The sequence below is a fragment of the Primulina huaijiensis genome, chromosome 8 (assembly GCF_012295235.1).
Source record: "Primulina huaijiensis isolate GDHJ02 chromosome 8, ASM1229523v2, whole genome shotgun sequence".
NCBI lineage: Eukaryota > Viridiplantae > Streptophyta > Magnoliopsida > Lamiales > Gesneriaceae > Primulina > Primulina huaijiensis.
The window spans coordinates 13,501,970-13,510,579 of NC_133313.1; the positions used below are offsets into that span (position 1 = coordinate 13,501,970).

General features: G+C 36.8%; 1 long non-coding RNA gene across 1 annotated transcript; it reads left to right on the forward strand.

Moving 5' to 3' along the window:
- The first annotated feature begins 5,488 nt into the window (after nucleotides 1-5,488).
- Nucleotides 5,489-7,908, forward strand: LOC140982530 (uncharacterized). Its single transcript, XR_012176300.1, has 2 exons — nucleotides 5,489-7,156; nucleotides 7,695-7,908. It is a non-coding gene; the product is annotated as an uncharacterized lncRNA (long non-coding RNA).
- The last annotated feature ends 702 nt before the right edge of the window (nucleotides 7,909-8,610 follow it).

Genomic DNA, 8,610 nt, shown 5'->3' on the forward strand with positions numbered 1-8,610 from the left:
TCTAGTATGTGCCTAATCTCACTAAGCTCCTGCTTTTCCAGTTTCTTCTTAGCCAGTTGCGCCTTCAAAGTTGCTATCGCCCTAGCTTGATTATCGATGGTAACCTGACGCATACGAAGGGCAGCCTGCACGCTCGTACGTGGAGCAGCCATTTCCTAGGATAAAGATCGAGATAAAGCATCAGAATCGTATAAGGATAGAAAGGCACAAATAATAGAAATAAAGTTGTCGTGGACAATTTTCGATACTAAGGATTACGGAACGATTGAAGGGATAGATTTTTTAAGTTGTTTGAAAATTTGGGAACAAATGGAAGTTGGACTCAGATTGGGATACACTAGGCTTTTGCCAAAACTTGACCTTTGTCAAATTTTGTCTATCAAAATCCCAGAGGGATTATGAACCTGGCGGCTCTGATACCACTTAAATGTCACGCCCCGTGTCCGAAGCGTCGGTGACATCCGGTATTGTTTAATTACTTGAAAACAATTAAGCCTCGTATCAAAACAAACCAGTCTTTTTCAAAAATAATATTATCTTTTACAATGACAATGGAATAAACATTACATCGGAGTTTTTCTAAAACGGAAACAAGGAATATAAAATTCTTGAATCTTGATCTCGATCCTTGATTCACCATCCCCAAAAAGCATCTTGCTCTTCCTCATTCAGTTGTTCCTTGTTTTTATCTGAAATTTGTAAGGTGTGAGTGTTTTGGAAAACATTCAGCAAGTGGGGGTCGATTGATATCCAATTATACATATAGAACTTAGTCTTTAAAACATTTCTTTAACGCTATTTCAAATCTTATTACTTTTAACTCACAGAAACGAATCGAATATGAGACCGAAGTTAACAGCTGATTCAGAATAATTCAGAAGCAAATCAGATCATTTCAAAACAATTCAAAGACAGACACAACACTGTTACTCATCTCATTTCCATGGTCAAATTGTCCCCAATATGTTAGTCCTCTAAGGAATGAGGCCAAAACATGGTTTTATACCCACCAATGGGGGCCAGACAGCACATGGTTTTACACCCACAAATGGGGGCCAGACAGAATTACAATTCTCTTCCCATTTCAAATTCGAATCCTAACAGTGCAACACAGAATTCAGAGTTTACCAGACAGAACGTATCAGAATTTTCAGATATTAGAGTTTCAAAAAAATTTAGCGGAATCAAAGAATTTCGAAGCGTAGAAGAAACGTATAATCGATCGAAATTTTAAATAGAACATGCATCATATTTTCGAAAATGAAGACACAAATATATGCATGTCATGATATACATATTCAAGTTTAAAAATACAATCGAATATACATATCCAAAAACCCACTTACCGAATTTTGACGATAGGTTCGAAAATTGTAGATTTTTGGCACGAAACTTCCTCTCGGAATTTGGGCAGTACTTCGACGTGACTTTAACCAATGCAATCTTCAATCGAGCAGCACTTCGTCACTAGATAGCAGCTCTGGACTTCACAAAAATTCCCTCTTCCTCCTTTCTTGACTTTGGCCGAGGGCTTGTAGGGTGAAGGGGGACCGAATTTTTTTGCTTGTTTTTGGAATGGTTTGGCAATGCATGGAGTCTCATATATATAGGTGAATTTTTGCCCCTTTGTCTACCCCTTGGCTTGTGCCCCAAGAAATAATAATTGTGGCCAAGCTCCATACAAAGCACCAAAGGACTTATCCTGCACCATAAATGTATCCTAGTTCCTTAGCTCCTCCAGCAGCTCCTTTATGGGTTAACTCAAAGGTCATTTCGTGCATACCTAATTTGTCCAAACCTTCAGCTCCTCCCTTAGTTCCCTTTTTGGTCTTGTTAGGACAAGCTCGATTGAGCTTCTTCGAGCTGAAAGATCGAGTCCTTGAGCTGTGGTTTTACTCCTCCAGTGACAACTCTTCGATGGATGCGGTTACTTGCAGTTTGGCTTCATGTTGAATTAATCTCCGAACTTTGAAGCTACTTTCTCGAGTTAAGTTAACTGAAATCTAAGTTCATAATTAAGTTTATAGTTCGAATGAAAGTTATTGAGCTTATATTAAGCTAAATTTCAAGTTGTGTTTTTCTTACATGATTTGCTTCGGATCGAATTTTTCGGGTTCTCACAATCGGTTTGAGGATGGAATGCTGTACTGAATAATAACTTGGTCCCCATCGCTGTATGCATACTCTTCCAAAAAGATGACGTAAATCTCGGATCTCTGTCAGAAACAATAGATACAAGTATCCCATGCAGACGAACTATCTCTCGAATGTATAACTCTGCATACTAAATTATGGTGAAGGTCGTCTTGATAGGTAGAAAATGTGCTGATTTCGTATGACGATCCACTATCACCCATATAGCATTGAATCCCTTAATAGTCTTCGGCAATCTCACAACAAAGTCCATCGTAATATTTTCCCATTTCCACTCGGGAATAGGAAGTGGCTCAAGCTTCTACGCTGGCCTTTGATGCTCTTCTAAAACTTGCTGACAAGTCAAACACTCAGATACAAACCTCAGAATGCTCCCTTCATGCCTGGCCACCAATATAACAACTGCAAATCCTTGCACATTTTCGTGCTCCCCGGATGAATGGAATAAGGTGTGTAATGAGTTTCCTTCATAATGAGATCTCTCAAAGAACCATCACTAGGAACCCATAAACGATCTCTATAACGAACTATACCATCCAACTCAGAATATAACTTCCAGTCCTTGGTTTCATCTCTAGCTCTCCATTTCTGCAATTGCTCATTAGTAGACTGTCCATCACGAATTCTATCTCTCAAAGTCGGCTGTACTGATAATGTGGCAAGATTAGGTGAAACGTCTACTTATTCGTTTTCTTAAAACGTGCTAAAATTTTTTATATTTTTTTCTTTATATTCGATCTATACATATACATATACAAAAATACCTTTGTGCCATTTTTAAAATAAACCTCCAACTAGTACTTGAAAATCAAAAGAGAAAATAGTCAAAACAAGAAATCGTAAATCGTTTTACCAAACCTAAAAAGCAATAAATGTTGAAAAGAGTAGCCCCCACTAAACCTCTCAAAATCTCTCAAAAGGCATAAATAATATGTCGTAAAAATCTTTAACTTAAAATCATAAACTTAAATGCGGAAATAGAAGCGCTGGTCTTCGGGTTATGTGCACCGACAGTCCAGCAAGTCACTCGTCAAGACCTCCAATATCATAGTTATTTATATCACCTGCATCATACACACCTAGTAAGTCTAAAGACTCAACTCGTCCTATCTTTGATAACAAGTAATACGTAATACAGTTAACACATAACAGTGAAAAATACTCGTACTTAAAATATCATTTTCTTAATAATGCATAAACTTTAAACTTAAACATTTTCAAAAAAACATAAACATATCACATAAAGATATTCATATCCATATCCATTTTCATGTTCATGTTCGAGTTTGCTGAATTCAGATCGTGATTGTGACTCGTATTCTTGATCGTATTGAGCGATGGACCCATCTAAAGAAAACCATAGTACTGGGCGGCGGGGGACACCTGCAACACTCTCACCGGTCCACTGAGCCCTGGCCTATGTATTAACATATTCGTATTCGTATTCGTATTCGTATCCGTATCCAAGGAAACTCGATCGTCGAGCTCCAACTGTGACCATAACCCTCACGATATTTCCAACATGTAGTAGTCACAATCCCTTCACATCCTTCAACATGTTATCACCACTTAATAAAAAACATGTATATCATATCATTTTATTTTGAAACCAAGCATGCAACATATCTTTTAAATGTCCAATTTAATCCTTAATAATCCATGAACATTTAAAAATCAATTTCAACATATAAAAATTCATAAAAATTTTACATAATCATATTAGCATATAAAACAGCAAATAGGGCACTGCCATGACGTTTACTAATTTTTAGGTGTAAAAAGACCGTTTTACCCCTAGACGTATAATTTTCACGTTTTTGACTTTTTCTTAATTCCATTGACTCTAACATGCCCCAAATAATTATTTAAGCCTAAATTAAAATTCTCATAATTTAATTTAGCTTAAAAACTAAACTTTTTAATTAATTCGTAATTAGTCGTTTTGAAGGCGTTTTAATTTCGAAAAATCCCAAACTTTAATATAAAATTCATAAATTCTAAATTTAGTCTTTTTATATTATTTTAGCCCCCATGAACCACGACTCGACCCCCGTGAGCTGTTTTTCAATTTATTTTATTTTAGAAACCCTAATATGACACATAAACTTCAACCCCAAGCCATCTTCCGATTTTCTCGAGTCACCCCCAAACCATGTTGAACCAAACTCTTACCCACACCCTAAACCACCATACTGGACCCTAGGAACCCACGGACTAAGCCCCCGGACTCGAACCGAAGCTCCCCAACCAAGCACCTATGCTGACCGAGAAACCCTAAGTGCATGACCCTTACGTTTTTGTGTCTAGGACCCTAGCCGACCGAGCCACTATTGAACCAACCAGTTGTGCACTCTCCTAGGACCCTAAAGTCTCACTCAAACCCAGCCAGGCCCCCTGGATCGAGCCCACAAGCCTGCGCAAAACGCAGAACCTGCACGCCCCTCCCTCGCGTCTCTCGGGTAGGAGTCCTTGCTGCCAAGGACTCATCCCAAGCCCCTTAGCTCGATCCTAGCATGGCTAGGACTCTTCCCTTGACTCCTCCACGACCCTGGCTAGCCCCTGGACTCAGCCAACGCCCAGCCTAGCCATGAAGAACAAAACCGAAGCCCTTGACTCCTTAAGACAGCAACCTTGTAGAACCCGTAACTTGGACTGCGTATAAGCCATGCATAATTTCTAGTATTTAAATTAAAATGATTTTTATTGCATGAGCATTTAAATTCTTTTCTTTAAATTTATTTATATTACGTAGTAGTTTAATTGTCACCTTTTCAGTTAAATAAGTGAAGCCGGACTGGAGATGGAGTATTGAGATAAGTTAATAAAGACTTATTTAAGAAGTGGTAATTTAGCATGTTAGTAAATATAATTTAAAAAGTTGGCATGCATGCAAGTGATTAAATTTCTTTGGTATTTTATTAAATTATTTTAAAGCTTTAAATACATTTTTATTTCATTAATTTGTGTTTAAATATTTTTATGCATTTTATGCATAATTCATGCATGGTAAAATTTAATTCTTGAAATTTTAAAGGTTCATTCATTAAAAAATTTTAAGTTTCATTTCGCGCTCGAACGAGAAAGGGAGACCGGAGAATTTTCAGGAAAATTATTTTTATTACACGATTAATTTTTATTAATTAATTTAAGATGTTTTAAAGATATTTTTCAAGAATTAGAAATTTATTGGGTATTTTTACCTGGAGGATTTTAATATTTAAAGGTACGCAATTTTTATGGAATCGGGGGACTTTTTGAAGGTTTGGTTAATATTTTCAAAAACTTTCCGACACGAAATATTTTAAGGGAGTGTGTTTGAATTTAATGACCTACTTTTAGGTTTATTGGACCTAAAACTCTTTTTAAACCTTTAATTGATAATTTAATGCCCATTATCTATTATTAAACTATATAATTACCACCTAAACACCTCTCCACCTAAACCCAATTGGTTCAGCAGCCGACACTCCATTATTTCAGAACCTTCCTTTCGGTTTCATCACCCCAACAGCTGAAAGCATCGGCCACTTCAATTCCTTGCAAAAGAAAGTTTCCGGCGCCTCCTCGTTGCTCTTTTCTTCATCGCTTTGTGTAGGAATCATCAAAGGCACGCTTTATATCATTTTTCTGCATCATACACGTTTTATACACTGAGGTTTGTGTTCATTCATGAAATGTTTCGATCCAAGCTAGTCCATGGAAGATCTTCGATTTTCTTGGGTTTATTGCCTTCTTTTTGTTATAAGTCTCACGTTTACTTGATTTGTGCAATGGGGCTGCCGTTTGTTTGATGCTAAGGGACTGTTCAGAGCAGGTTAGTCAAGTCGTGAGGCTGCAGGTGTAAGGTTCGGTAGAGTTGGATTGAAGGCCGAGAGGTGTAACGGCTAGGGGTTTCTTGGTTTCTTTGTCTAGATCGGTGGGTAGGCGAAGGCTGGTGGTACAAGGACGACTCTAGACCTTGGACAGACTCGTGGTGGGTCTGAAACCTGGTCTGGAAATGCATGAACGTTGTTGGTCTTGCCTTCGAAGCTGTTGGTTTCACGGATTGGGTGTTGGCCGCGCGAGGGTGTCCTTCGAAGGCTATCGACTATAAGGAAGTTGCGGGCTGCTTGAGGGGTGGCCGTAGGCTCCTGCTGGTTCAGAGGGGTCCTAGGCTGGTCTAGATGAGGTGATTTATTAGCTGGTTCCATTCGCAGTAGGCTAGGATCGAAGAAGGGGAAGATGGGACAACTAGAATTTTTGATCTGCAACTTGCAGAATTTTTCAAAAGCCTTAAGGGTCTGTTCAGAAAGGTTTAAAGGTTGAGTCTTGATGGCAGTAAGGCCTTTTAAGTGTTTATTAGGAGTGCTAAAAAGTTGGGAAAAATTCGGTTAATTTTCGAGTTGATTCGGGTTTAAATGAGACATCGGTCCAAGTTTTAATCGCCGCACGATACGTTAATTAAAGAATTAGTTGAAACGCCTAGATCTAAGCTTAATAAAATTATGAAAAATTATATTTAAGCTCAAATAATTATTAGAAGTCTAAGTTTTTAATTTGGGAATTGTATGCTAAGGTTTAGTTTAATTCGGGATTAAAACGCATTAATATATTATATTTAAAATTTGATTTAAAAGTCATCGATTTAAGCCAAATAAAAATATGGGCAAATTTATGTAGGCTTAAATAATTATTTGAGACATGTTAGAGTCAATGGAATTAAGAAAATGTCAAAAACGTGGAATTTTACGTCTAGGGGAAAAACGGAAATTTTTGTGTTCCAGGGGCAAATTGATCATTTTGCACTCGGGGTGAGATTTTAGCCCTAGCAGCTCCCTGAGCACAAATCATGATATTTTTAAATGTTCATGCATCATGTTTACGATTTTTTTCGCTATTATAATAATTATGGTGCATGCTTGGTTTAAAGGAATTAAGAGAGAAAAAGTAAGAAAGTGAAGAGCACTCCGTCTCTGCCGCGCCGCGTCGTTATTTCATTTGTTTTCTGTCAAAACAAACCGAGGCATGTTTATATCTTCTTTCACTCTTCAATCAAGCCATATAGGTATTTTTAAATATCGCAAGTACATAATTTTAATGCAAAAAAATCGAAATTGTTCATATTCAATTATGTTATTTAATTATATTACGTGCAAAATATTCATTTTTGAGATTTATGCGATATTGCTTATGGTCACTTTACTATCAAGGGATTATTACTTCACCCGGTCGCCAGTTACCAGTCAGTTCAGTTTGGTACCACCCGGTCGCCAGTTACCGGTCAGTTCAATTCAGTTCAGTTCAGAGGCCACTTGTGTAGACCATAATCTCACCAAGAAAATTATTACAAGTTATTTCATTACAGGGCTCCAAAGAGCAAACATTTTCACTATGATTTTCAGTTCAGTTATGCACGTATTATAATTAATCATGACACTATATTTTACGTTATGCCTCACGACATGATATTTTCACTTGCATGCAATTTTATTATTTATTTACTCGTTATTTACGATATATGCATGCTGAGTCTTTAGACTCACTAGACTTGATTGTTGTAGGTACCGATGATGCAGAGACCGAGGGCGGGGACCAGTGAGCTAGCTTGGGTCGGCAGTAGTGGAACCCGAGGACCTCATGTTTTTAGCATTTACTATTTTGACTCAAACAAATTTCTTCGTTGTTGAATTGTTTTAAATTATTATCTTGCAAACAAACATTTACTTCCGCTGTTATTTTGAATGGTTAAACTTTTATCAGTTATTTATTTATGAATGAGGCACTTTAAATTAATTAAAAAGAAAAATTTTAAATTTTCCGCAAATTTTCAAGTACTTATTTAGAGGCCTCTACAAACCTAGCTTCCAGCTTTTAAATTCTCGTTATGCAGCGTTTCTAAAGTGATGTTAGGACTTTAAATTCATATAAAACAATGTTTGATCAATACCTATAACATGGCAGCCCTTAATCAATACAAATACATGTTTTTGGTAAACAAAACTCATGTTTTAGAACCCATGTGCATGCAAATTCGAAAATAATCATCATGGTTCTTAATTTTTTTTCATTCGAAATATACAACAAATCATAATATGGTGTGATGATGTTTGAAAGAAAGAATAGGCTTGTCTTTGCGTATTTAACGCACGATTTTACGTTGACGACGTCGAAGAACGGACAAGATCTTTGGCTTGAAGCTTCCTTGGCAATTCTCGAAAAGTTGCCTCAATATTTATGCATGTGTGTGCCGTGTAATTTAGGTGGAGATTTCAAAAGAAAGATGCGTGTAGTTTTGTGGGGTTTTAGGAGATCTAACATATATTATATACTAATTAATCACTAACAAGTCTTTAGGCCTATTAAGCCAACAATTTGGTCCCATTAGTCTTAATTAGGATCTAATTAGAATATTAAAAATAGTTTTGGTAAAAATAGTTTGTAAATTAAATAGCCGGGTTGCTAAAAAGTTCGTTTTTT